This window comes from Balearica regulorum, chromosome 8 (assembly GCF_011004875.1).
Source record: "Balearica regulorum gibbericeps isolate bBalReg1 chromosome 8, bBalReg1.pri, whole genome shotgun sequence".
NCBI lineage: Eukaryota > Metazoa > Chordata > Aves > Gruiformes > Gruidae > Balearica > Balearica regulorum.
The window spans coordinates 17,118,466-17,144,026 of NC_046191.1; the positions used below are offsets into that span (position 1 = coordinate 17,118,466).

The 25,561-nt window shown below is 42.5% G+C and overlaps 1 long non-coding RNA gene across 1 annotated transcript; it reads left to right on the plus strand.

The window, feature by feature from the left end:
• The first annotated feature begins 15,896 nt into the window (after positions 1 to 15,896).
• LOC142602760 (uncharacterized) lies at positions 15,897 to 20,628 on the plus strand. Its single transcript, XR_012836537.1, has 3 exons — positions 15,897 to 16,002; positions 19,373 to 19,519; positions 20,392 to 20,628. It is a non-coding gene; the product is annotated as an uncharacterized LOC142602760 (long non-coding RNA).
• Positions 20,629 to 25,561: the final 4,933 nt, after the last annotated feature.

The window sequence follows — 25,561 nt, forward strand, 5'->3', positions numbered from 1 at the left end:
CCAGTGCCTCCCGTGGGGGGCTGGGGAGCGTGGGTGTGGGTGCAGGTGCCCCATGTCGGGGAGCGGGAAGTTTGCAGGCACCTGCCATGGCTGAGCCGCAGCAGTGTCCACACTCCCCATGCAGGGCCGGGGTCCAGCCACCCCCATCGGGCCAATGTGTGTGAGGGGCAGCGAGCCTCGGCCAAGGCGGCTGTTTCCACAACTGTCAGTCTCTAATGTGCTCAGTTACCCTCTGGTTTCTTAAGTTTACAGATCTACTTTTGGTGTCTCAGCAAGTGATTGCCACTCCTTTCCTAACCCCATATCCCGGCTGGCAGTAGGAATAAGCGTGCTGCTTAAATTCCCCAAACAAAATGGAAATGGAAAGTCTTGGGTTTAGTTGAAAAGAACAGCGAATTCTGCTCGCAATCTGTAATGCAATTAGCGTTATTTGACTTGGCAGCCTTCGGAGGGCCTGCGTGGGCTGCAGGCTGCGAGGGCCTGGAGTCAGCCTCCGTCTAGGAAGCGGGACTTGGGAGGAACTCTTGGTAATTTTTACATCTGAAGTCTCTCAGTGGTTTTTCTCCCCCATTTCCTCTTCCCTCCACCCTCGGCGTTCAGGTGCTGCAGCCAGTCCTTATTCCCAGCTGGGAAGGGGCAAAGTCAGCCAGTCCTCCAGCCCCTGCCCTCCTCTGTGCCCCCACCAGCCCCAGGGATGTCTGCGTCCCCCAGCCCGGCCAAAGGAAAATAATTCTGGATCAGAGCTCACTGAGCCATCTGTGTTTCTGAGGCTAAATTATTTCTTGCAAGGGAAATAGCATTAGGTTGGTGTATCTGGCCTGCTAATTGCTTTAACTGGCTGAAAAGATTTTTGTCTGTTCTTGAACGGTTTGTGCAAACTTAACAGAATAGCGTTACCTTCAGATCCTGCCTCATCCGCAGCCAGAACGTATAAACAAGTCTTTTGGTAAGAAAAGCAGCACAAAGTTTCGAGCTATGCTAGCAGAGGTTATGAGAGACAGGAAGTTATGGGCAAATTGATTTCACCACTGGGAAACTAGGGATTTTTTTTCCCCCCAAGTAATGACTGTGAAGCATGCTAATGCTATTCAACATTAGTGCATTAAAGTGTGGCCTTATTAATTCAAGACATAAAGGCAACAAAATAAGCTGTTAAATTTAAAATATAATACATATATAATGAGAAAAAATGTGTGAAAGCTTTATTCAAATGAAAATGCAGAATTGTTTGAGCTAGTGAAGTATCTTTTGTGCTGAGTTATGAGCATATGTAATAGATTTAATTATTAATTTCTCCATTGTTCTATGCACACAGGCAGGGTTCAAGGCACAGTCATTCTCTGGCTTTCATGGATCTAATTTGTATAATTATTGCCTGAATAAAGAATTGCTGCGATTCCTAGCTCACTTTTTTCCTCTCCTAAGTACTACCTCACTGCTGCTTTCCAAAAGGAGAGCACCTGCTAGTTCTTCAGGAATCAGCTGATCACTTCCAGTGATGAGGCACGCTCCTGGTGATGTTCCTTTTCAAGCCTTTTTGTCTAAATGAATTATTGTGCATCCTTTTTAATTTTATTGAACAAATTACATTTGTCAAGGTCTAGCTTTGTAAATAAATAGCTAGAGACACATGGATGCATATTGCTGCTGTTCAAGGTCTCTTGTTCTATTTATGGAAGCCGGATGAATGTGAAACAAAAAGAAACTTTTCTCTAAAAGCAATTATCTTTCTGCATTCCCATCAGTATAATTATATTGCAGGGAATTTTAAGAAGTCATACAAGTAGAATTGAATACTTAAAATCATGGCTGAATCGTTATGCAAAAGCTGAGCAGAGTGTCTTGCCTCATGCTAACAAAACACGCAATGGCTGACTGTTCCCTTACACCTTTACACCTGAAATGTATGTGTGTATGCGTCATAAAATGAGAACCTGAGATCCAAGAGTATGCTATTCGTATGGAAAGTAATTGTGGGAATAACTACTGAATTCCTGTCAGTTTTGAAGTGCTAATATTAATGGGTTGAAATATTTTTTCACTCAGACATTTAAACAGTCACGACTCTGCTTTGTGAGTATCTTTCATCATGAGTGTTTTCTTTGACTTTGGAGACACGTTGTGTTATTAAAACATGGCATCTTCTTTATTAATGGGAAGGTCTTCCTAGATGGTAAAAGGAATAAGGCCCAAGAACACACAGCAAGGTCCAGACTGCATTGGTAGAGGAGTCTGGTAAAATTCGTTATGTTGACAGTGCTTAGAGAAAAAGCGTTATGACTATTTAGGAAGCTGCAGTACCAGCATGGTTTGTAAAAAGTCACATCATTCTGAGGAGGAGTAGAGAAAGTCTGCCAGGAGACTAAATTCTTTTTGCCCATTGTACCATCAAATTTTGTGAGCTTTTGTTGAAAATAGTCATCTTTTCCCTTTAACTTGTTGGGAAGATGCTGTCAGGACACCGAAAGAAAAATTATGGGGATGTTCTATGGGTGCTTTTACATGCTTATCAGAGCAGAAAGCTCAGCAAAAGCAGCTGCAGGGGTACTTTTTGAGGAGAAGCAAGACCAGAGTCAGCTGAAAGCCTTCTTCAAAAACAAAGGAAGTAGAGGTCCTGTAGCAGGGATCTACACCATAGTTAATTTCTCAGCTGCCACCTTCTTTTGCAGAGTAGTGCTATGAAAAGGACAGAATACGATAGTGCAATTAAAAAGTATTAAACAATCCTTGTATGAGGAAGTCAAAAGTGGCACAGGATAAGTACATAATGTAATTTTAATTTGTAACTATATGTTTAAGTGTATATTTGCATTTAATACTAGAAGTGGACAGATGTATTCTTTCCAGCTAGATTTTTCCTCTCTCCACTCCTGTTGTATCCAGGGTTGCTGTCTTTTTCCTTTGCTCTACTGCCCCTTTTTCCCTCTTCCAGCCTTTCTCATGTCAAACAGGACCACGTAAATCAAACATTTAAAACCCAGCTATGAAGCAAGGAGGTATTTAGCCCAACCTTGGCAAACAGCTTTAGCAAGTGAGGAAATGTTTGTAACTCCCCATGCCGTGGCAGATGGCTGCACAAAGCTGCGCGCTGAGAGGTGCCCATCCCACACAGGACCGACTCCGTGCTGCATACCTACAGCAGCTCCAGCACAATGTTTTCTTTTCTGTGAAAGCCATTTTGACTGCCATGTGTTTGTATTTATTTTCTTTCCGGCTCATACATGACTCATCCACAGCAGGATGGAGGAGCCAGGGCAGAGCTGGGCTGCCTGGGAGCTCCTTTCCCTGATTCCCAGCCCTGTTTTGGGCAGCTTTCTGGAAAGCAGTCCCACAGCGAGAAGCCGTTTGTCAGACTACAGGAATTAACTCGGTGTGGACATGGCAGCTGGGCTCAGAGTCACTTTGCAGGGCAGGTGCAGGAGGGCTATCCCCTTCCTGTGCCTTGATACAAGAGACTGAGGTGCTTCTCTCGCTGTAAAGTGATAGAGGCAGCTTTTATTCACTCTGGCTTTGAACCTTGCCATTCCCTATAGGTTACCCACAAAGTATGCTGCTACAGGTCTGCTGTCTCTAGGTTTTAGCTCAATCCAAACCTAATCTTTTCTTCTTTTTCCAGAAGTCGCATTGGCGCCAGAGTTTTCTTGTGTTCAGCCATGGGCAGGGTTACAGTAAATGGTTTCCTCTCACTTCCTTCTGGGATTGTGTGCCAGGGCAGGAGTATGTTTCCATCTGAGGATCCTCCTTGGAAGAGACTCTTATTTCACTGGGGGTTATGCCTGAACCATAATGGTACTTTAACTGACTTTTGGTTTTTAGTAAATTCTCCTCCAATAATCTGCAAATCTGTTACCAATCAGAATATGATACGTATCCTCAGCCAGTTTCAATGGGGCTTATTTCTATTACATCTGGCAGTGTGTCCAGCGGGGGAGAAAAAAAAACTCAACCAGAATTAACTGCACTAAAATCAGCTGAATTTTGGATATGTTCAACCTTTTTGGCCAGACTCATTCTGGTTCATGAGAAGTAATTATCTCTTGAGCATCACATTAATATTAAAGATCCATAGGCATTAGTGTTTAGGCAATATACCTTCTTCCCAGCTCCAAAAAAAAGATGAGGGATAATTGATCTGAACATGCTCCAAATGTGCATATGTCTTTATTTATGAATTCCAATGTGGATTGTTTGGGAGGATAAGGCAAAATAAGGAAAAGCAGGCAAAAATGTTGAGACCTCTTGTCTCCCTGGCCATTTCTGTTAGGAATAGTTATAATCCCCTGAAAATGAGTTGTGAAAGCTAACAGCATGTTAATAGCCTATGTTACAAACACTAAATCCCTTCAACTGGTATTTCTGATTTACACCTTTCCCTATTTCTTAGATCAGGGAATTCGTGGTAGCTGGAGCTTGTGGCTGCCTGCAGCCAGGTCGGTCACTGGAGAGCCGGGTTTGGGTACTGATGGCTCCTCTTCCTAAGGTCAATGTGAAATTGCACCCCAGCTTCTGCCTGCTGAAGGAGAAATTGCCCTTGGAGCACCCAAAATGCTGTCTCCTGCAGGGTGTCCATCAGCTGGCATGCATCTGCTGCAGGGGTGCTGGGGTGACCTGTCCCAGATGTGGAGGTGACAATGGCTGCGCTGTGTTCCAGGACATGGTGGCTGTACGCATAGGAAACTGTGGCCTCAGGTGTTCGGGTACTGTTCACAGCCAAAGTGTGGCAGGACCCCACAAAGGGCTGGGTTCGAGCCACTGGGCACCCCCATGCTGACACACTCCTGTGCCTTGCATCATGACTGTGACATTTGTATCTATGCTCAGGTATGCTTATGGATACGTTTATGGTATTGCATCACTCATCCTTCCACCAGCAGAAAATTTGATTACTCCACACTAGCCAGCAACGTCATTACATTAAATAGAAGGGAAACTTTTTCCTTACTGATTTTTTTGTGTTCAGCTTCACCCAGTAGGGGAACACAAGTCAATAAAAGTGCCGCTAGCTTGTTTCAACTTCTGCACGTGCACCCACCTCATTTTCACGCCCTGGCGAGGAGTGTCAGACACAGCCTGGCCACCCGAGCGGTCGTGGACTGGCCCAATTTCCTGCACAGCACAGCAAAGGCCATAGATATCAACTTCAAAGGTAAACAATTACCTTTTATTATAACACATGGCTTTAGCTCTACGAGTTTCAAATAGCACATAATCACAAGTCTGTGATAACATTTACTCCTGATGAGAGAAAATTTACCAAGGACTAAATTGCTGCTGAGATGACGGGAACATGAGCCAGGCAGGAATTAACTCTGATGATGAGTCAGCAGACGTTAATGTCTTGCACCATGCTGGAGACATCTGCCGAGCCGTCCACTGTTGAATCATCTTAAATATTTCTGTGTTATTACCCCTACAGGAACAACCATCGGAGAACTTTTGTGTCTCTGTGTTATATATGCATAAGCTATTTTAAAATAAATATATGCAGGCACATAACAAGTGTATGCATTTAGGTATGTAGGTAATTTTCAGTTACAAGAAGGATAAGCAACCGGCAACTATTTAAAGTAAAACATGCATGGAAATGCTAATAGCAAATGCCTACATTTGGTGCTTGGAAAGTGATAGCTTTGCTCAGTTGTGTCTCTGATGAGCCTGGGAGGGTGACCTCAAGTCCATGCTGTATGTCCTGAACCTTCATGCAGACCAGCCTGGCCAAGCTCTTGGAGTAGGAGCTAAAAGTTCACTAAAGGCTCCCCATGTTTTGAAAACTAATCCCTCCAGAACAGCTGCAGGGTGCTGTGTTCAAGTGTATCATCACTTCTGCTTTTTTCAGTTTTTTCCCATATGCCCAGAATCTCAATATGTAGTTAGATAAATGTAGTATCTAGGCGCAATCAAGAGCCTCAGATGAATTCAGTGGAGAGGGGCAAATGACTTCTTAAATGAGATCCTTTGTCACTGAAGGCCCTGCAACTGTGCCATCATATGCTGTCCTCCTTCTGCAGCAGATCTTCAGCAGGTGCTAGGACAGTGGTGTGTAACTGGGGGTGCCGAAGGACTTTACTCTGGACAGTGCGACCATTGCACAAAGGAAGAGGCTGAGTTTTTATTTATTAAATTCTTTGTTGCATTCAGCTTAATGCACTGCAGCAAAACAACTCAGGTTGTTTTAAAGTACATTGTCTGTTCTGGCCTTAATTAATTTAAACTTTTGCATACATGATTACCCAATTGTATGCACATGAGAACTGCAATAATTCAGTGCACACGTGCAAAGCTGCATTTTTTGAAACTGAGTCTCTGAGGTCTGGAGGTCAAAAGTTAATTCTAGTGAGATATGTGAGAGTTGTCCACGTTTGCCAAAAAAAATTGTTGTTTCAGGCATTCTGCAGTCTGAGTGTCACTGCTCCAACTCGTGTTTTTAAGGTTTCCCCACCCCCTGAATTTTCAGATGCAACTTAGAAAAACCACCACCCAGCCCACCCAACGTTTTGGAAAGCAGGGTGAGAGCAGGCTTGGCTGTCACAGAGGGGATGTTGGAAGCACAAGCTGGCGGTGGCCTGCAGGTGCAGCCGTGGCGTGGCGGCACCAAACAGCTTCATGGTGCCCATCCTCCCTCTCCTTCTGTTCTCCTCCTTGCTGCAGCTGATCCCGGGCTTAGCCTCCACTCAGGGCAATCCCATGGCTGCCTGCCATCTGATGGAGGTGCTTTGAGCCCCTCTGCCCCCTCTTCCCAGAGCCTGGGGTGGGTGCAGGTGCCCACCCGTCCCCACTCATGGGCCTGAGGACCTCAGGGCCTCTGAACAAGTTCGATGCTAGATGCTTAAAATAGCTCAAAGGAAATGATGCAAACATCCCCTGCACGCTGGGTTTTGCACTCAACCACTGCTTTTTCCAAAAATTAGCTCTAGCAACTCATCTTGAGGTGCCCTAAAATAACAACTTAGTATTTAATGAACATTAAGGGGGAATTAAATTAATCTAAACAGTAGCTTGGTTTCAGACTTCTCAGTAGTGGCTGCACAAAAGTAAGCAGTGTTTTTAGACCAAATAAGAAATCTATCCTTTGAGGATTGGTTTACAGTCCTCTAGAATTTTCCACGAGGTTAATAACCAAGTGAAACGTCCTGGTGGGAACGATCACGTTCCCGCTACTGCCCAGACATGCGTCAGGAGGTTTTGAGTAAGTCACGGTATTTTTCTTCTACCATGGAAGATGATGCGTCTCCATATTTATTTGAAAAGCTTTCCCCATTTTCCTTTGCATGCTGAGCTTCTTGGGCACAGTGCATTAACTCTTCTTGAAGTACAAAATGGAGAATACAAGTGCCAGAACATTTTTGTCAATGATTTCCAAAAACTATGGAATTTCCTGCCCAGCTACATCAGATCAGCCAACAACTTTGTAATTGCTAAAAACAGCCTGTTGATTTTCTTCCCAAGTGTTTCAGCTGGCCTGGCTGCGCTTTCTCTTTTCCACTGTCTTGAGATGTTTCTCTCATTGTGCACTGTGCTGTATTTTTATGGTCAACATATCCTATAGCAAACAATTTCAGGCTGATGGCGGAAGGGAGATTGGGTTCAGGTTAGAGATTTGAGCCCAGGGCAGGGAGCCAGGAATGCCTCAGTTCCTGGACCATATCTGCCACTAAATCAGGAATCCACATAAAGCAAAGCCACATGATGAGCAATTGTATGATGATTTGATTTTCTGTGCAGAGGAGGAAGTGAGTGTTTGAATGTGGTTCTCTCCTTGGCGTGCCCGCTGCAACCAAAGCTGCAGCTACAGGTGGGCCGTGAGCGGGAGCGGGGAGCAGGTTCCCTCCAAGGGGAGGCTGAGATTCAGGAGGCTGCTGTCTAATTGGGGACTGGGAGTTTTCACCAGAGCCGTACTCAGACTGACATCTCAGTGGTAAATGCAAATAAATTAGTTAAGTATGCCTGTATGAAATTTTTCTGCTGAAAAATTCATTCTATAAAAACATTTATACTGTATTCTTTATTGTCAGCTAATCCTGCCCAAACTCATTAAATGGCAGTGTGTGGGTTACTCGCTGTCAGTGAAATTATCAAAGGCATTTTTCAGCTGGTGCACCGGGAAAGCATGTGCTTCAATGCCAACTAAAACAATAACGAGGAAATGTTATGATCAGACTTGACCAAATGACCTTTCCCATTTTAGATTAGTTCTTAATTTCAGCGCAAGGGTCATCCTGTGAGAATACTTACAATAAGTCACTGCTCACCTCTCACATGAAAAAGAAGTGACTTATTAGAAATCTCACTGTACTCATTGCAGTTAATGAGATGTGGAAAGCTTTGTAATTTGATTTGCTGGACCATATGCTGTAAAGGGATACTGCTGATTTCATTCCTCCACATTTAATTTAAGCAGTATGCAATGGCTTCTTCGTATGGCTACTTATATAATAAAAATTAACTTGAAGTATAAAAAAAATACACCATTGTGGGGTTTATTACTCTGTGTGGTTGAGTTTCAAGTGTTTTTCATTGAAACATCTGTAAGTAATGTGTAGGTCTAATTTTAAATCCTGGCAAATATTTTCCATTTAACATTTGGTTTTACTGACGGGCTTAGAGCAGTGGTTTTCAGAGCTTGTCAGTAACAGATATGTATTTTCAAAGATAAACATTTTTTTAATTGAAGATAACTGTAATTCAATACCTGCTTTTCCAATTCCTCTTGTATTTTAGCGGTTGCAAGCAGTGACACAGACACTCGTTCCCTCTCCCTACAGACCCCGGCTGTGGAAGCAACATGGTGGCGGTTTGGGCTGTCCCTCACAGGCGGTCCCAGCAGCGTGGGGCAGCTGCGTGGGGCTGCCTGGTGTTTGGCAGGGCGAGTGCAGCTGCGCACGTGGCCTTGGCCCCTGAGGGAAGAAGGCAACAATGTTGAGGGATCGTGAACTACTTGAGGATGTCTACTTTGGAGGTGTCCCTTCACACATTTTGCAGGGGACAGTTACCTCTGGATGGTGGATTTGGGCCTCAGCCCCGGGCGGAGCTTGGCTGCCTGCCGCGACTCAGCAGCACGTGCTCCACTCTCAGGGCCAAGTGCGCTCGCGTGTACCACAGTGGCTCACCGTCAAGGCTTTATTTCAGGTTATTTGATTTTCAGCTGCAGACAAAATGAAACAGCTTGAACAGGCAGGCTGGCCTGCATAGCCCATAAAAGCAAAAACCAAGCTGACTTGTCAGTGTGTGTCACACTGCCCAGTGAGGGCTTGCATGCTCTTCCGGTCATGATGCTTCATGTGAGAGCCTGAGCCTGGCTGGGCTAAAGGCAGTGCTAGAAATACTCAGTGTGAGGCAATGAAAGGTCAGTTTGGAAGTCAAATATTAAAATTATTATTTTCAAAAAGAAGTCCTGGAAGGCTAGAAATGTGGGAGACTCACTGGTTTCACCTGAAAGAAATGCCACAGCATTATTTGCAGTTAATGCCATGGTTTCCACCAAACTCTAAATACATAGGCCTCTCTGTGTTTTAATCTAACCCGTTGGTTAAATTTGAGAAACAAGAAATCTTGTTAAGTGAAGTTGCCACCCATGGGGGAGTGTGGGCAGGGAAGCCGTGGCCCCACACCACAGCGGGGCTGCAGCAGCTACAGAAACGCCATTTTGTGAGGTGCACAGCAAGGGCATGGCGCTTGTTTGTGTCCCCTTTGCTCTATCTCTCCGTCCCTCTACAGTTTGTTTCCTCAACACAATTTTATAAACAAGTTTAATTCTACCTTCAGTGATAAATAATACTAGTTACCCAAATTTAACGGCTTTACATTTAGAGGCAAACACATCTTTGCTACTAAAGCTGACCTGTTTCTTTTTAATTTGGAAGCTGCCTTTAACGCTTCATGACGGGCTGTGATGTGGGTTCAGCGGTGAACCGAAGGTGTGGGCTCGAGCCAGCCCTTTGCGCTTCTTGGGTCTGAGTTCTTCTTTGTGGGGACCCTGCCAGGGATCGAAACACAGGCCCTTCATGCATGTACCTCCGGATTAAAGAAATAATAACAAAATCAGGTTTCAATTTTAATATTGTCCCTGTTTTCTTTCATCAGAAGTTTTGAAATGCTTCTGAGGAGGTTGGTGATAGTAATAATTTCAGCCACAGTGATTTCTCATAAACATTGAGAGAAACTGCAGCTTTACTGAATATAGCGTCTGTTTTAAATGGCTGGTGGTTCACTTATTTTTAATATGAGTACAAGCACAGAGGCAAGTAAAATCTAATGAAAGTGCTTAGAAGATTTTGTTTTGATACCCCACAGCAGCCCTGGTTTATACTGAAGGGGGAAAAGATTTCTTTATAGCCAGGCCTGCAGAAGCCAGAAATTTAATCTTGCTCTACAACTTATTTTATTGCATTTTTAATTTTCTCTTACATTACTCTGACCCTTTTCTATAGCTTTTGACGCCTGGTGCTTAATTACTTATCATTAGCAATGTACATGGGGGCCTTCCTGCATATTTATAAATGTGATCATTAGTACATGGGAAGACAAAGACTTCTTTAAGACCATCATTAGTTATTCTGTTTTCATAGAAATGTTCATTAGAGAAACTACCCACCTGGTTAAATAATTATAATTAAGAATTGGTAATCTCCTTTGCATTTTTAACTTGATCTTTAGGACGTGTGTGCATAACTAAAGGAGCCTTGTTTGGCCATCTTACTATCTTTTCTTTTTTTTTTAATTGTCAAGCAGATTTAAATGTTGTGTTTTGGAAACGTATACCCTAAGAATGATTTATGGAAAGATAGGTTATTAAAAAAAAAAAAGAAAAGAAAGAAATCAATCCAGCAATTATCTCTGAATTCATTAACTGCACACTGGCAGCAAGAGCTTATATAAGCCATTTATTGTAATGCATAGTATGGAGTTAAAAATGTCACCAGAGCCTGATTTCTTTGCCCTATCTGTGGTACTCACTGCAGACACCCAGACTGCGGGAGAACACTTGTAGAAAGGTATTGTTTCCATGTCATGGTATGGTATTACTTGGAAATGCCAACAATATAAATGTGATGGTGTCAGTACTCCTGCTCCCAGCCATTGCAGAGAGCCGGTGGGAAACCTGTCTGAAATGTGTGCATGTGCCTGTCTGCTGCGAGGCTGCAGGGAAGGGAGAGCATCTCCCCTCCATGCCCGTGGCGGCTGGCACAGGGAGGGCTCACCTCTGATAAACCACAGCGATGGGAAGTGCTCGTCAGTGGCATAAATATAATCTGTAAACAATTAAGCTGCTACTGCTCATTCAGGGCAGTTCTGAGAAGCAAAGGAAGTCTGCAATCAGTTATATCTCCAATTACCATAAAAATATATTAGCCATTCATTCATTTATTAATGATTCATCAGTTAACCACACATAATGAGCAAATAATTAGCAATGCTGTACGGTTGCCAAAATTGAAGAAGTGTTGGCATTTTAAAGATGAAAGGTTGCATTTATGTAAAAAGTCGGGTGGTGATAAAGTTAATACAGAAGATAATTATAAAAGTGGCTGTCCTATTTTAGAGACTGAGGTCCCACAAAACTTGCCTAATTGAACTGAAATTAATATTCTTCAAAAGCATGCATGTTACTGCATACTAGCTTCTGCATTTACTCGGAGATCTCCCTTCAGTAAGGTACGCCGCACAATACAAGTTAATAAAATGCCAGACAGCAAGACTGCATTCTTTGTTTGCTCAGTTCAGGGCCTTGTGGAAAACAATAAATTGCATTCATGTCAGCCGAGGCCCATCCCTTTGCTAATTACCGTTTGGTGCTGAAATGACTTCTGTGAAATTGGGAGCATGAAGAAACACACAGCCATACAAGGGAGGCTTTTCAGACTGCGGCAGTAAATGTGAGATAGGCCTTAGGCGCACAGATGTTAAAACAGTGAATTCCCCTACAGATTACACTAATGGAAACCCTGTCAGGGAAAGTCAAATCCGGGGTCTGTGGTCAAAATCTAATTAATGTTCCTGTACTTAAAAAGAATATGAATGCCTGGAGGTGATGAAGAACGTATAAGAAACTTGCTTGTTTGTAAAATTGCTCATGCGGATGGCAAGCACCACTGAGCCCTTCCTTATGAGGTAACACCTGCTGGAGGAGCTGCCTATGCCACTTGGTGCAGCACTGCGGGCATCGGGCTCGACCCCTCTTGGAAGTCCTGCGCAAAAACGGCTGTTCACACCTGGGCTGCCTCCCCAGTCGACAGTCATCACCATCGTTAAACACCCCCTCTTTGTTCAGCGCAACCAAGCGGTGTCGGCATGGCTGTCTAGGAAGTACTTGTAGCTGAAGACATAAGAAAGAGCCAGCTCTGCTTTGTGTGAAAACAAAGGCTCACCATTCTAGGTTGAGCTTGAGGACACTGCTGGGGCTCTTACAGCACTTTCACAGCTGCACTGTACGTGGCCTGTGCAATAACAGAGGAAATGAATTTATAATGCAACAATCTCTTCATTTTCACAAGCACAAAAATTCCCCTAAATACTTAAAATAACACTCAGAGTGGGACAGATCTTAAATTTTGAATAAATGAAACCCTAATCCAGTGTGTTGCTGAAACAAGCTTGTTATTAAAGAAATAAATTTGAAACAGCAAGTGGTTTGAGAATTTTGGATTTAATTATTTAAATCTACTTAAGATAACTCTCTAGCACTGTGTTTGAGATTCCCGTTGAGAGTATGTTTTCCAGGAAAGGTATCCCACCCAGTGGTTTGGAAATATTAACTTTCACATGCAACAGTGGTTTAAAGAGTAGAGACAAATAATTATTATTATTATTATAATAAGGCAAGATATTGTATGGCAACTGGGTGATATTTCCCGGATGCATCCTGTCATGAAAAGTGCACAGTGCCGTTTAGGTGTTTGGAGAGACCACGACTTTCTTTGGCTAAATGGCGCATGTAATGCAGCTCCAAATGCTCCTCAGGTGAGAGAGTAGTTCCCCTAGTAGAGTTACAGAACCAGCCATGACCAACAGTACCTGAACCAGCAGGTTTGCAGTTGTAAGCTAATTTGAGGTATTACATGTTATTTAATAGATAAATATGGGGAATCGGACTTTGCTGATTGCTGGTTGCTATAGTTAAAATCTACTTTTTTATCTTTAGGATGTAAGATTGTCCCCTAATGTGGCATAGATCAAGAAGGCAATAAATCTGTCTTTTTTTTTTTTTTTGTAGGGCCGTAACAGGAGCTTCTTGGATCCTGGGTCTGTGTTTAGGGTAAGAATCAGACAAATGTATTCGAGATGTCCCTGATCTGTACAAAACCTAGCAGAGGGACAAGAACTGGGGAGGCGTTCCCTGTCCCCAGCCATGTCCCAGGCACAGGGGAAGTTGACTTCCCCTGCAGCCAGGAGTGAGCAGGGCAGAAAGCTCCAGCTCTAAGTCACTTTCCTTCCCCTGCTATCGTGCTGGGACAGAGGGCTGCAGCCATGCTGTGTGCTGGCTTGGCCTCACCGCTGGCTTGGCTCTTGCAGGGCGAGCACGCTGTACGTATGCTGTGAAGAACAGGGATAGTGGTTTTGTGTTTGAATATTCTCACAAGTAATCATTTATGTCTTCAAGGCAGGATGCTCATCTTAACCATTTTCTTTCAATATGTTCTCTCTGCGTCGTCTGTGTTTACAATGCAGTTCCTGCAGGGGGGTTTACATGCTAGTTTGGGGGCCAGACTCTGTTGCTGAGTATTGCCAGCACTTACTCTGTCAGTCATGTTGGCCACTGTAGCTCAAGTGCCACCCTCCATCACAGAGATGAAGCCTTTCCATTTTCCTGATGTTACTGAGGTTGTGTTGATGTATCTGAATTTGTTCTTTCTGTCATGCATAAAGATTGAATCTTAGGGAGTGTTCAGCTTTCTAGCCAAAGTTTGTGGGGACAAAAAAAGGGCAAATCCAGACTTTTGATTAATCCAGTTAAATGGTTCAGTTACTACTCGCAGGTCTAATGGTCAACACAGCTGTATTATCATCTGAATCCAACAACACCAACCGACTCGAGAGCTGGTGCTCAGTTCAGCACTAAAATTCATGACGTGTAAGGATGGTGTTCAACAAAAACCCAAAAGATTTACCTGATTGTCCTGATTCAAGCATGCTCACTGATGTGCCTTGTGATATTAGCAATATTTTCTTTTATAAATAGTTTTTTATTTTCAAGAAAAGGTAGTTCTACAAATACTTTTTTCTTAAGAAATTATATGTATGTCTATGTTTATGTGTTACATGAGGCAGATGTTGGTTTAAAGCTTAGTTCTTACTTAAGAGATATCTTTCAGTCTGCTGAAAGGGGTTGATTAGTGTCCCCTAGCTGAACCATTTTTTTCCTCTGTTGCTTTGACCCATTGATTTAATTAAGGTTTAATAAAGAGAGGGCTGAAAGATTGTTAAAAATCCTTTTTTTTTCTTTTCACGGATCTGACCTATGCTAGTCTGTCAGTGCATTTTTGACTCGCACATGCCCTCTTTAATATGTAAGCACACTGATACAGCGGTTGTCTTCCTTAGAGTTGTTTTTTTACCTCAATGGTAGATCAGATTTAATTTTGGTTTTAACCAAAACAAATGCTTTTCTGGAGATCTTTTATTTTAGTGAAAATAAGCAATGAAAAAGTAACCAAAGCAAGTCACAGTATCAAAAGGAAAGACCTTAGAAATCTTAGTGGTGACCCTTTCTTTCTTTGTTTCCTTTCCCATCCTCCTCTTGCCAGCAGAGAAAGAGGAAGAGAAATGAAAACTCTGGTTTTTGTTTTCCAATTAAGTAACAAGAATGAATGGAAGTTTATGAAACATGGAGGGTTATTCATTGAAAATGCTTGCTACTTTTCAACTTTGTGACTTGTCTAGGTCAGTGTTAATGCTCAAAAAAAATACTTCACACTACTTGTCATATTGCCAACCTCCCCTTTTTCCTTTCCCTTCTCCGCCCACCAGCTCTGCAGTTTGCTGCTCTAGAGTGAGAAAAGCTTTTCTCAGCATGCTAATTTTGCTGCTGAGCAGGCTCATCTGTATCTTGTAAAAGGGAGATTACTGCAAATGTGCACCCTCTCCACACTCTGCTTCTGTGGTAGGAGAGGACTTCTGGCGCTGGGGCTCCCGGCATTATCCTGTCTGCTCCAGGACAGCGACAACAGTCTTCAGAAGAATAAAAAAAGGGAAAAAGCCCCAGCTGCAACTTCAATGAATGGCTCTAATGTGCTATTCGTAGCTTCAAAGAGTAGCATTGCTATCCACAGTGGCAGTTTGTGGTTGTGAACCTTCTTAGATTGCTCTCATGCTCAGATTTCTGTACTTCAGCTTGTTAGCAGGAGAGCTGCCTGCAGGGCTCCAGCAGGTTTGCAGTATGGCAGGATATGCACTAAAATAAAAATCTGGTTAGTGGTGGTGTGATTCCAGTGCTGGCTGGGCACTGGCAATTAAACCTGGATGAGAATAAGCCACCTGGACTTTGGGACTCCTGGGATATGACATACCACTTGCTGAGGGCCATCCCTGCCCAAGAAAGCACTAAAACAGGTGTATAAATCCTACAGTGTTCAGTGGGATTTAGGCACCTGCTTAAAGTTAAGCACTTGTGTAGAGAGTTTCCTGAATGAAAGCCTAACAATTGTGCCCAAGAGTAACTTTGAAATTAGTTTTAATTTCCTCATCATAACCAGCTGTCATGAGTCTGTGTGAAAAGGGTTTGATTTTGTAAAGATGAAAGACTTCCCAGGCTCTTGGCTTTTGTGTAAGTGCCCTTCCTGGATGCTCAGCACCCTGCTGAGCTACAGCAGTTCTGCTCAGCCCTGCTTTTATTCTGGGTTGCTCCATGGTCCCACAGGGGCTGCAGTGCCAGCCTGGCACTCTGCAAAGCAAACTGCCCTGCCAGCAGCTGAAATCGCCCGACTACGCCTCGCTGGCCATATCCTATCTGAGGAAATCTCTGCAGGCTACAAGAGAGGAAGAGAAAGTCCACGCTGTATTCAGTAGGTGAGTGAAAAGGAAAGTTAGTGGAGGGGGTGAGGAGATTTGTGTCCAAGTGGAAGAGTTAGCTGGACCTACCACTCAGAAACATAGTGGGTACCAAGTCCTTTTGTGTCAGGATTCTGATGGGAGTCAGAAAGCTTCAAGAGCTTTTTCTTTTAGGATTTTTTTTCCTTTATAACCATTTCTTTTTTACAACAGAGTTTGAGAGTAAACTTGAAAATAAATCTAATATTACACTTATAGCAACCAGTCTCAAAGGAAAATAAAAATCCAAGAAACTCAAATTACTACTTAATTCTGTATATGCACATGTTTACATGCATCATCTAGTTAAGGCAAGCAGGACTGTCCATGTAGCTGAGAGTTATTTTAATTTTTTCTCACATATATGGTTAATTAGTCAATGGATGATACCACTGTTGTGTAGTTCTTGGAAAGACTGGATTTGCAATTAAAACATTTTAAAGGCTTTCTTTTGTAGAGTCCTTAGGTAATTAAGCTGAAGTGCGTGTACATTTCCATATATAAATGTACTGGAGCAGTGGTAGCTGATGTAGTAGTTAAGGTCAGGAAGAAACCAGCCTTGCATTTAGAGTCTTTTTTCCAATACCTCACTCAAAACCTCCCTAAATCTAAATTAATCTTCCAGAAATGTATGGGAAATTTGGTTTATGAGGGGAAAAAAAGGTCTTGCGTTATTACCATCGTCTATCAGTCTTCCCTCAGCGTGACTCCATTCATTTTGCAATGCGTGGCTGTTCAGCATTGCCACCACTGAACTTCAGAAGACTTTTGCTAGAATAAAGCATATCACAGGAACAGTCACGTTGGGGTGCCCCCACCAAGGCAGGAGCAGGGGCTCAGCCCTCTGCGGCTGGAGGCAGATGTTGGGGAAGCCTTTGCCTGGCCCACAAGACAAGACTTGGGGACAGCATGGTGCTCAAGTCAGCTGCAACAAACCTGGCTCTGCTGCTGTGACTTGCCGCAGTGCTGCTGTGGCCCGCTCCCCTCCTTGAGAACCCCCGCTTCAGCTGCAGCTTGCCTCTCCACCTCCCAAAACCGTTCCCTCTCTTGCAATCTTGGTTCCTCTCCTCCTTGCCAAGTACACTGACTCCAGCCTAATCTGAAAGTTAATTTTAACAAATAACATCTTGGGCCAAGCCAAGTTAGGATCTGGAGATAGGACACGCTGCAGGAAGGGAGCAGGGTGGGGGGTGTAAGAGAGCATGAACGCTCAGCCTTGTAATATGTGTGAGAGCTGATGCTCTCTGAGCAATCGAGTGCTTATTATTATTTCTCTTGGATAGGTCATCTGGGAGTGGAGGAATTTTTCATTTTAAATTAAAAAGGAATCTTTTATAATGCTCATTTCTGAATGAAAAAAAAAAAAACACCTCATCATGGAAGCAATTAGATGGAGGACACATTGAAAGCAGTGATTAGTTGTTAATTTTTGAGTTGTTGGCCCTGACAGAGGTTTTTTTTTTTGTCAAGGATTTTTTTTAAACGTGTCTTTCATATGCCTACAGTCCAAGGTTACTTCTCACTCAATAGTAATTACCATATGTCCATTACATGCTAGAGTCTGCTTGAGGTGGATGCAGTGGTCCCCATCAGAGCATGTGCCAAGTTGAAATGCCAGCAGCTGTGTGAGCCACGGGATAATTGTTCCTATCTGCTTCTTCTCTTTTCCAAGTCCTAGTAAATGTTCTAGGGAGTAACTTCCCCCTTCCTTGATGTGACCTGAAAGTACAGCCCTCCAGTTTCCATTTCAAGTTCCAAGTCAGCCATGTCAAGATTTGAACAAAAATCAAGGATAATGGGTCAGATGTAATTAAGAGGTAAAACTACTGGTGAAATAGCTGCACATTTTGGATTTCTTTCTTTCTGCCCATCAGATTACAAACCTCAGTCCCACCACCTCTTAAAAAACCTAATCTGTAACTGTGAACCCTGTATAACTGCTCTGTTGTATCAGATGGAAACCAACTAACCAGACACCACAATACAAAAAAATAAGCACATTGTACGTCAGAAAAATATGAGGCTGAAAACACAGAAAAAAGTGCAGTCTTGTTAAAATATGGACACGGTCCAGTAATGGAATGAGTAGGGAAACTTGAATGGATCAGAGTCAAAAAACACTCTAATTCTTGGGGTTTTTTATTCACCATTCAGCTTACATCAGTGTTAACATCTACTGAGAAATGCAGCCATTTACAATTTGCAGTTCAATGTGTTACTTTAATTAGTATGAAAATTAAAGGGCAACTATAGGCCAATGTGAATGATTATGGAAATACATGTGCATCACATGCAATGCTCTCATTTAATTAATCGTCTTGTAAACTATATCGAGCACTTTAAGTCAGTTGCTGAGTATAACAACTCTATTTTAAATAACCACTTAATACTTAACAGGATGTGGAGAAAACACTATAGCACATGACTGCTTCTCAAGTTTCAGTGTCTGAGATTTTTTAAAGCTGACCCAAGTCAACCCAAAGAATGTTTAACACCCCATGTCTGAACACAAGAAACTCTGTGATGTACAGACATTCAATTACATTTTTTAAAAAGTGAGAAACATTTTGTAAAATAGTGACTTTAGAAAACTAATTGGCAGCAGCAAACTTGAGAGTGAAGGCCAAAGCTAGAGGGGACCTTTTACTACAGTAACTCTAGTCAAGGAAAATGAAAATAAAGACATCTTTGTTTCTTAGTCAAATTAGCTGATTAAGAAATAAAACATTTTAACATGCTTTAAATGCAGCATTAATTATTTATATGAAAAAAATTAAAGCCAGATTCCATGAATTACACTTTGTGTGTGTGAATTGAACGTTACGGGAATAGTAATCCTTTTACATTCATGCCTTACTTCATTAGGCAAAACTAAATATTAAGGGCTCTATTCATTCAAAAAATTCTTATGCATTCAGGTCACACCTTTTCTATGGCCTTTTTTTTTTTTTAAGAGTACAATTTACAGCACTGATTTTTAAATATGATTCAGAAAAAGGCAATCTAATTCTACAGGATGGGCTCCAGTAAACGGATGTGTTTAGAAAAGGACAAAGATACAGTGGTGGGTCTTGCTTGTCATCAGTGAAAGGGCCCAGAGTAAGTCATATTGTATGGTCTCAAAGCTGCTGTAATAACATGGAAAATCAAATGCATTACTGGTAGAGAAGCTCTGAACTCTGTGAACCTTTTTTCCTATAGATTGATTAGTAAATAATTCCCCCCCCCCATTGATTGTTTCCAATGACTGGTCAGTGCTTTATTCAGGTGAATGAAGAACAGAGGTTATTTACTCGGGCAGGTGTGTTCAGGGATGTACTTTTCTATTTTCCATATATGCCCCTTTTAGCAATGGTGTGTGCCATGCTTGGCTCCCCGGGAGGAGAGTCCATCCACTGAAGCTGCACTGATCTGTGGGATGTGGATAAACATCTGCCGATGAGGCTGGGATCATCAAAGTCACTTGTCTGCTCTTCTTTGAACGCAGACCCATGAGGTAAGGAGCTGGTAAATTAGTTGTTTTGCTAATACATATTTGAAAAGAAATAAGAATTGAACTCTGGTTTGTTTCAGCTTCTTTCCTTGGGTGTTTGTTGTTGTTTTTTACTGACTGAAGAGAGGAACAGCTAGAACTGTGCAATGATGATAATCTCTAAATTTCAAAATAATTCAAAGATTCATTTAAAATTAAAATAATAACTTTAAAAGAGAGAGAAGAAAAACAGCAAGAAATTACCAAAAAGGGGTTACCCAGAAGCTTGCAAATTGTCATCTGGCTGAATTTAAATAAACTTTTGGGAAACAAAATATTGGGAAATGGGACAAGGCATCAGATGGTTGGGTAAGATTGATGTATTTAATAGTTTAGTTAATATGGATCAACATCTGTCTTTAGTTACATCTGCACAACCCTCTGACTTCAGCAGAGTTGTACTTTTGGAACCAAGTTTGGACCAATGTTTTTAAATAGGCCCTGGTGCAGAATATCTGCAGAGAGCCTGTGCTGCTCCGTGCCGGTGTAACCAGGCAGCTCTGGAGAGAACGGGTAATACAATATGTTATTGTTTCTCATGTAATTTTTAAAATACATTGAGGAGTAATATATTTTTTTATAATAGGGTGCTCCCTGTCTCTTTAAGTAACTGTCAGATGTAGGATGTCCTCGTGCCAAAATGCTACGGTCTGCTCCCTCTGTGCAATTGTTAATTAAATCCATCCCTTATTGTAGAGCCTGCCTAGTCTCTTACCCATTCTGCTTATCTGCGATACCAGATGATGCTCAGTAATTCATGGCCAACCTGCTCCCACCTTCAATAGGGCCTCCTGTGCACTGACCTTAACCAGCTTCACCTTTTCGTTATTCCCAAGGAGAACGGAGCCCCGGAGGCAACGGTTTTATCAACTTTTCCTGTTGACCAGATGATGGTTCAGTGATAAATAAATGGAGTGCACTTGAGCTGGAGGCCTCCCACACGCTGTCACATCCTGCCCTTCTCCAGCTCCCGCTGTCTGCCTGGATGCAGAGCTGTGCAGGGAAAGGGGACTGTCCTCAAAGGGCACCGCAGGCTGCACCACTGCAGGCAGGCAAGAACCGCTCTTGCCTGTCCAGGTAATGTTCTTCTGCCAGTCATCACATCAGCTGAAAACTTTCTCTGCTTGTTACTGAGCTATGCCACCTGCAAATCTCTTTACCTCACCAGTAAGGCTGATATACAGGAGCTGGTAGGAATATTTTCATAGCTGACAAGCTGTTTCCCATGAACAGTGTCAAAGATTTAAAAGCCACTTCTGCAAATGGGACTTTCTGGCAAATATAGACTAAGCAAATCTTTTATTATTACCATATGGCTAGAAATACTCCTAGAGTTCTCCTGGAAATGGGTACTGTACCAGCAGAAAACAATATTCTGTTGGCCTGTGCATTGCCTCAAGGGTATTTACTATGGTAATAAGATCAGTAATTCATCTCCTAAAATCACTGGGACTACAAATGCTTATTTAAGTAGATGGTATCTTGATTGCAACTGAGTCAGGAGAGCTCTTAAAGCTGCCTGTTTAGGCTACAGATCTTCTGTTAAAGGCAAAGGGCTGGTGGTTCTTGGTAAACACAAGAACATTGTGTTTCACAGTTACCTTACATTTTCAGCAATTTACAGCAGACACACAGTACATCCCTTGGCAAAGTGGGAATGTACAAATATGTCAGGAAATTATGCCTATTGGGTTTTTTTTCTTTTTTCTTTCCATAACAATGTAATGGAATTGATATAAATCTCTTTGCATCTCCAAACGGTTGGTTAGAACAAAAAAGACAGAGAGAAAGCCATACTCCAGCAGCACATGGAGCCATCTGAATCCCATTGTGCTGGGGAATGCAGCACCAACATAAATTAAGAGACAGCCTTGGCCCAGAAAAATGAAAAGGGAAAGATCTGGGGGTAAAATTATTTGCTTTGTCACAAAGTAGGCCAGTGTTAGAGAAGTACCCTATGTTCCTGAGACTCTTGCAGCCTCCCATCTGCTAGCTCACAAACTCAGCGGGCCTCTTCTCTGGAAGTCCTGGAGGAAGAAGCCTGCAGTCTTGCTCAACCACTTTTATTTTATTGTTTTTTACAAAGCTGATCAAAAGAAACCATGGGTTTATGGCAAAGGCATAGAAATGGGAGTTTAAGGACCTAGTTTTTAATCCCAAACTCTGCTGCAGGAAGTCTTCATAGAAAGGATGATACAATCCAGAAATACAGAGATTCTTCAAATTGTTTTATTTGAGGAAAACCACAGTCTGACCTCTGAGAATCCAAAATCAGTGCCCATAGCCCTGTTCCAGGAAAGTCTCAGGTGGTCCATAGTGTTTCACATTGGTGATGTGGCATCAAAGGTGAATCACAGAAAAACTGAGCTAGAAGTGCCTAAAACAGATGTTCTCTAGTTTGCCAAGAAGCCTGAGCCCTTAATGAGGACATGTGGCTGAAATGGAAAGCATTAGCAGTTTGCCTGCAGAATGTTGTTCTGTACTTTAACTTCATCAATACTGTTCCTTCTTTGCACAGTTATTAAGCTAAATATCACTGAGGCGTGTGCAAATTTGATGAGAGAAATATTTGTTTGTGCTCTCTATATATTTCAGAAATTAAAGATTTTTCGGCAGGCACAATTCTGCCTTGTGAGCCAAAATTTTCACTCTAATTTTTTCTGCAGTCATGGAGCATAACAAACATTTGAAATAACTTTCACCAGCTTGATCACTGTTGTCAGACAGAGTATATATGCAAATGAAACCGATAAATTTTGCTGAAGTTCTCTGGATTCCACCAGAATGTATGGAATTGTCTTTCGTTAGTTAACAGCGCTTAACACTTATGTAGCAATTTCCATCCTCGGTGACAAGCTTATTAATCAATGCAACACCTCTGAAAGGAGCATTGCTATGTATTCCTATTAGAGTGTGAAATTTAAAATGTATGGATATGCTCTGAAGTGTTGGTCAAATAGCCAAAGAAACCTGGGTTTCGAATTTGGGAGTTTGTGGTTTCTGTTCGATGATTAGGCCAGACTCCTTTGACACACAGACTCCTTTATGTGTTTAATAGATCAAGCTCTGCTGGGTTTAGAGGCACACATCAGCATGGCGATACTCGGACTTTGAAATGTGGTGATAACACAACTCTATTTTATAATTGCTGCCTAGAGGACCTGAGATGGGGATGCAGCACACGGCTGCGATTTGCTCTTTGCAGCTTTGTTAAGACTCACAGGAGCTGAAAGGTGTGTTTCCAGTACACAGTAAATAGGGCTGTGCTAAATGACCCCTACCTTTTTTCATGCTAATAGGTGTAACAGTGTTGGTTTAACAAAGAAGTCAATCCTGACATAGCAATGATAATTTTGTCTAGAGTGAAATCCATTGAGTTCCTTCACCTCTTTTCTGTGCCTGCTATTATAGAACACAAATGGTACCACTGATCTGCTGTCCTTGCAGCCAAGAAAGTGTCAGATGAGAGTGTTTTCTTCCTGCTACATCCTAGGAAAAAAATGTGTATTCTATCCAATAAGTTTAGTTTGGGAAATGAGTTTTGTTCGCTGTTACCAGGTCTGCAGAAGCCACCAGACAAGTGCAGTGGAAAAGGCCTTCTATAAAGGGTATAATGAAAGACAAACCATTTCAGTTGGTGACTAGAGGCATATCAGTAAAGATCATCTCCTGCATATATCAAGTGATTGATAGCAAGTTTGAAAGCTTTTTCAGTTTTCTGGTGGTGCCATCCCACTGCAATAAAACACATGGATTTCTCTGCTACTCTCGCAGATAAACCCCCTTCATGCTGCATGTAAGAAGAGCTTCAAGAATAAAATAAAATTAAAAAAAAAAAAAGGTACAGGGTGCTAGTATTTTTAAGCTCAGTCTATTGCATTGCTTTTAAGGGTGACAATATCTAAACTATAGCAGAAGGGGAACTGTTAAACATCTTGTTGCTTTGCTCTGTTGGTAGGCAGCCTCTGAGACTTAGCAGCCTGATGTAAATTAGCCTGCTTTGGGATAACAGCCCAGGATGTGCCCTGTGAGTCAGGAGAGGAGCTTTTGGGATGCCTGGAGGGGAGATTTCGGATGAGAACATCTACCTAAAAATTCACGCACCTCTGGCAAACTCAGCAAGTGTAGTCACCATGCTGGGTGCCTCAACAGGACAGACCGGGGCCATGGGCCAAACAGCGATGGCTCCCACATACCTGCCTGCAAGGCATAGGCTGCAGTCCCATTCTGATTGCCTGTCACCTCGATAGCTAAGTTGCTGCCCGTGGTTTGAGGTGGGGGCTTGTAGCTGCTCCTCTCCCTTGTGGATGCTGAGTCTGGCCCCTCAGTGCATCTGGTGCTTGGTCTCATGCTGTTAATAGGAACCGATTGCTCATGTTGAAAAGGACTCTGTGTTTTGATGATTTGTGCATCCAGACGTTGTGAAACGTTCACACCTAAAAGCTATGGAAGCATAAGTTTATATGACTGTAATCAATTAATACAGATTAAATCTGTATCTGTTTCATTGCCTCATGCTCATGGAAGTCCTGTCAGCTGTTGGAAGCCCACAAACCTTGGAGAAGTCAATGGGCTTCTGGGGAACTCTTACTGAGATCAATTTTATAGTTAGATGCTGTTCCTTCTCACCAGAGAAGGAAATTCAGGTTCATGAGACTCCAAGACCTGGGAAAGCACCTTGAAAATACCAAGCTTGATCTGCTTCATCCACACACAACCTGTTTAGAAATTGGTTCCAGCTGCAAGGCTTGGGTTTGGATCTGGGTCCAAATATCCCTTAATGTAAAGGTGAGATCTTTATCCTGCTGATACCAATGTGCTTTCTATCACTGGCTTAAATGGATGAGGGTCTACACTGTGTTTTAAAACACAGAGTTTTAGTTTGACCTGTAGGTAATGTAAAGATAGATATTAACTGGTAAGTCTAAATTTCTGGAAGTCTCTCTCTCAGTAGTTCTTATTAAATTCACTACTCCAGCATAATGTAGCTTTCTGTTCTAATCATAGCATTGCTGTACTTGGGCATGGCACATCAAAGGGGTTACCTTGCTCTCATAGCAGAATCCTCCTTAGCTTCACTCACTCTGGGGACCCACACTAGATTTCCCCGGTTCTGTGCACAGGCCAGATTTTCAGCTCCCTTTTAATCTTTGGCAATTTGAATTTATATGGAAAACTTACAGGTGACAGTCTGGCTACGTTGAGACAAGTAGGATAGAAACCATGTCAGAACAGTCCCTGAAAGTCCTACAATGTGCTTAAAGCATTTCAAGAGAACCCTTGATCCAAAGTATCAAAGGGTTACAGTAAGATCAAGAAGAATTAAAACTGATGGTGTGCCAGAAATCACGTGCAGCACAAGGTCATTACTCACCCTCGTTAAAGCGGTCTCAGTACTGTGGCCTGATCTGAAGCTTAATTGAAAAGTTTCAAATGATGCATTATAACGAAGACAAGACAGCCACTGCCCATTCCACGACCTCTGCTAAAAAAGGCAGATCGGTAATAGGGCAGAAATCTAAGCAATTGCTTGAGGAAAATCAAGGCCTAATGAGGTATCCACTTCAGGCTTTCAAAGGCAGAGGAACCTCTCCCCGATGCTGGAGAGAAAGCAAGGGCTGATGTGAACAGGTTCCTGCAGTCAGGGAACAGGCCATCTGGCCAGGGTAGCCACCGTCCTTGGCAGTGGAGGGAATACAAAGGGCAACACCATATCTGTAGCGTGGGTTTTCAGTTGTACAAAGGGTTAGTGCCGTGGCCTACGACAACCTCCTCTCAGTTGCCTTCTTTTGCAATAGTTTTCTGTTACCCTAGACCTTGACCCAAATGATCATAGGGAGCCCATCAGGTCTGAGTTATTAGTTGTGTTAGTAACCAAGGCAGTGGCAATAGGAGATAGCTGACTGCTGATGTTATCAGTTTTCCCTAAAAATTCACAAAACCCCCCAAACCCATTGATGTTCCACTTGAGCGTGATAACAAACTGCAAGTCACAATTACCCAAAG